This window comes from Zingiber officinale, chromosome 4B, assembly GCF_018446385.1.
Source record: "Zingiber officinale cultivar Zhangliang chromosome 4B, Zo_v1.1, whole genome shotgun sequence".
Taxonomy (NCBI): Eukaryota; Viridiplantae; Streptophyta; class Magnoliopsida; order Zingiberales; family Zingiberaceae; genus Zingiber; species Zingiber officinale.
This window is the reverse complement of record NC_055993.1, coordinates 41683740-41687971: the sequence shown is the minus strand read 5'-3', so window position 1 is coordinate 41687971 and position 4232 is coordinate 41683740. Positions and strand designations below refer to the sequence as shown.

General features: G+C 39.8%; 1 long non-coding RNA gene across 1 annotated transcript; it reads right to left on the bottom strand.

Annotated features, from left to right (window-relative positions):
• Positions 1-2334: 2334 nt before the first annotated feature.
• On the bottom strand, positions 2335-3356 carry LOC121977513. Its single transcript, XR_006110886.1, has 3 exons — positions 2815-3356; positions 2658-2727; positions 2335-2394 (listed from the first exon to the last, which is right to left on the bottom strand). It is a non-coding gene; the product is annotated as an uncharacterized LOC121977513 (long non-coding RNA).
• Positions 3357-4232: the final 876 nt, after the last annotated feature.

The window sequence follows — 4232 nt, the reverse complement described above, 5'->3', positions numbered from 1 at the left end:
TGCATATATTAAAATCAGATTTGTTTTCCCTTAAATCATACATATCTTCGTGGTACATATAGTTTTGAATAAAATAGCATGAAATGAAACATACCTTGTCATCCTTGATAGATATGGACGATATCACAAACAAATGAGAGTCCCACATGTGACTCTTCTAGTGGTATCCACGTACACTGGATCACGAACTTAACATGATCCATTAGGTGCTAACCTCTTAGATTCATAAAACCTTTTAGAAGCAATATGGGTATGAAGACTTGTCTCTAAGAAGGAGCAGGTTGCCGAAAGCTTCAAAGGAGAAGTAGAGAGAGAGTTCTATAAAGAACTTTCCAAGGATGACTATTTATAGCCTCCAAGGAAGATGAAGAGGTATGACTATTCAAATTCTCCATTAATTATTATGATTGTGGTTGCTCAAATTCTTCATTAATCATCATAATTATAGCTATTCAAATTTTTCATTAATTATCATGATTATGGCTATTCAAATTCTCTATTAATTATCCTGAATATGACTATTCAAAATGTTCATTCTCTCTTCTTTGGATCAAATAAATCTATATTTAATCTTGATCTATTCTATATTCTAATATTTTTGAATTAATTAATAATCTACTAATTATAATTCAGAAATAATAAAATTAATTAATTTTAGTATGCACTAAAATAATCAATTATAAATAATGTTCATGTTTATGTGCTATATGTGCGACCCTCTAGGTTTTATACACGAAAGTGATGTAAATTCATACACAGACTAAGGTAACCATCTATGTCACGCCTCGGGGGAGTCCCTGTCCGAAGAAATTTCGGCAGCACCTCCCCTGTACGGGTGACAATCTGAAACTTTCTACAATGCCCTCTGGGCCACATATACTTCGACCAACATGGCCGGAACAATAAAAGTAATAAAAATATAACACAGAGTCATCCACGCAGTATAATAGTTGACAAACTAGAATAGTAATAAGAAGACTAAAAAACAACCATACTCAACTACACTCATAAAGCACAAAACCGACGGTAAAATCAACTCACCTCTTTTGCCGTCTAGGCAGGCATGTAGTAAACCAAATTCAAATAAAACTCATCGACAATAAGAATCCATACAAAATCCAAATGTATCAACACAAACAAGTCCAAACATAGTATAAAACAAGAAAACCACAAGATCAACACACGTCCTCTTGGACTGTAGGGGACTAGCGACTGGAACTCTCCGGACAACATCAACCTAAAAATAACAACGGAGGAGGGTGTGAGTCCAACACTCAGCGGGTATCAACTGATATGCATAATAAAGAAAATAACAACCAACACTAATCATGCGTACAGTCTCCTGATATAAGAAGGATAAATGCAACTGAACCAAGCAGGAGAAAACTATACTAACCAGGACCAAGGTATAAGTACAACAGGGTCGTCAGACCGAGAGTGTCATAAATCCTGTATGCATGTCAATCATATGCATCCATATAAATGCAGCAAGTAAATGCAGCATAAGCAATAAATGCATCATGTATATGATGTAAATGTACCGTCTCACACACGATGGTGAGACCGAGTGGGTGTGACAACCGTGCACTCTGCCATCATTGCTCCTGAGTGACCGGACGGGATCTGTAGAGTACACATATCCTCCTACCCCAAATCATAAATGGGGAGTTCAATACTCTCGTCTCCCGGTGATGTGGTCGAGGTTGAATCCTACTGCCACGCTGCAATCACACACCCCATGGCGGACCAGCGGAGCCAAACAAAGTCCAACTGTCACGGCTACCACGCTGCTACACTAAACCAACGGAGCCAAACAGTAGAACTGTCACCGGCTACCACGCCGAGTCACCGGACCAACGGAGCCTAATAGCACACACTGTCTGATATACCACTAACCCATGAGTGGTGGTATGTACAGATATATGTAACTGGCGATGTGCTCGACAATAATGGAGCAGACTATCGCACAGCATGCAATCATGCGAGATAATGCATGACACTAAACATGGCAATATCCTGAATAGCATAGCAATATGCATACATAAATATAAAATGTGTACCATAGGACAATGAATCAAATCAAGGTACACAGACCAGATAAGGTATCAAAAACCCTAGGTCCTGAACATGATAAATAACATGGTTGTGTCACTACCTCTATAAATAGGTATAATCAGGTAAATACTAACATGATGTGCAAAATAAATAAACAACCAAGCATGCAACAGATCAGGTAGTGATCAACCGAAACAGATAAGAAAAACATAATCGTTGCTATTTGTTAAAGACATTACTATGCATATCAAAAGACATAAAGTCAAAGTACCCGCCTCCAATATAAGGGTCGTATCCAGTCCAAATCCGACGTCGAGATACTCGTCTTGCGTCAAACTCCTGTGTTATCAGACAAAAGGTCTAGTTTAGCTAATTCTATCATACAACAATTAGCCAAACTAAATTCTAATCCAATTAAGAAGTTCTAAATTGGATCCATCTAATCAATCCAACATAATTAACGAACCCTAATTAAATAAAATCAGTTGGTCAACTAGGGTTAGTTCCTTAACCCTAATCATTTCTTATCACCCTAATAACCATATCCCCTTCATAGCTAGAATTAAATCTAGTTCGTATTTGAAATTACTTCCTCCACTTACCTAATTCTGAAGCCTCAGCCGGTGATGTTGCTGCCAGAATAGGGATAGTTGTTGGAACCCAAGAAATAACCTGCGGTTCACTGTCCATATCAAAATGGAGCTCAAGAAATCATCACACCAACAATAACCAAATTCTAGATCAATCTGTGCACCTTACCTCTTCCCCTAACTTCCTATGATGACCATAGATCAGGCGAGGCCCTGCTGAAACATGTGGCTTCTATGGCAGCAGATCTGCGCCTCAACGATTGAAGTAGATCCGATCTAGGGCAGAGGCGCTGCTCAGGTTGAGCGATGACAGCGGCGTCGGCAAGGAACAATGGCCACAGCCGGTGCTAGGGCAGAGATGGGAACTTGATCGATGCTAGGGCTGAGGAAGACGGTGGTGGTGGCATCGGCTAGGGCACGGCGATCGGCGACGCGCTCCTTTGCTGAGGACAAGCGGCCGGCAGTGTGCGGCTCGGGAGAGAAGAGGAAAAAGAGAAATCGGCGTCGGGCTCGCTAGGGCACAAGGGAGGTCGCTCGGCTGAGGAGAGGGAGAAGAGAAATGTCGGCTTCTCTTGGTCCCGACCTTATGCACACGAGGGAGAGGAGGAACTGCCGACGGTTAGGGCTCAAGAGGGCTTCGGCGGGGAAAGGAAGAGAGACGCGCGGGGGGTTTCGGCGAGGAAAGGGAAGAAGGAAATTAAAGAAAAGAAAATAAAATAAAAGAAAAAGAAATTTAAGAAAATAAACATTTCCTCGCATAAATGGGTAGCCTAAACAGGCTTTTCCGAGCCCCGTTTTTATCCCCATTAACTCGTCCATACGAGCTCCGAAAAATTTTCGAAAAATTTCCAAAAATTTCGGAAAATTCTCTTATTATTATTCGCCATTTTTTGGTATTTTACAATCTAACAACAATTTTTAGTCACCTGACTAATAAAATAATAGTTATAAACTATAAACCATCATGAATCGATTAATGTGTAATTTAATCTCTTCTCTAACCTACATCCCAATAATTCGGTGTATTATGTATCATCACCAAATTAATTATTTTACTTGATTTCTAAGATATAATTGACTCTTTTTGAATGATAAATCATTCCTTCCATAACCATGAATTTTGTCTCTATCAAATGGCGAGGATGTTAACTCATAATCCAAGAGAGTAATGAATCCTCTATTGACTAGCTCAATACTATTCTCTCTACGCTTTATCATACACCCAACTGTTGAGGATCTTTGGGCTGGCTAGAAGGGGGGTTGAATAAACGAGCACCCCAAATCCTTTGCTTTCCTATGTATTTGTTAGTGCACAACATAAATACAAACTAATATGAATATAAAAGTTAAAGACAAGAAAGAAAACAAGCAAACCACAAGGATATGCCGATTTATGTGGTACGGAGATAAAGTTCCTACTCCATGACCGTCCATAAGGTGGATGATCCATATCATTCGGTGGATTAGTCCCTAGAACCTCTGGCTAGCTCAAGCCTTCTTGTCGGTGGAGAAACCTCACCATAACTCGATTCAGACGCTTGAATCACATGCAAACTTGGAGTCTCTAATTAGGCTTTAATCAAGTCT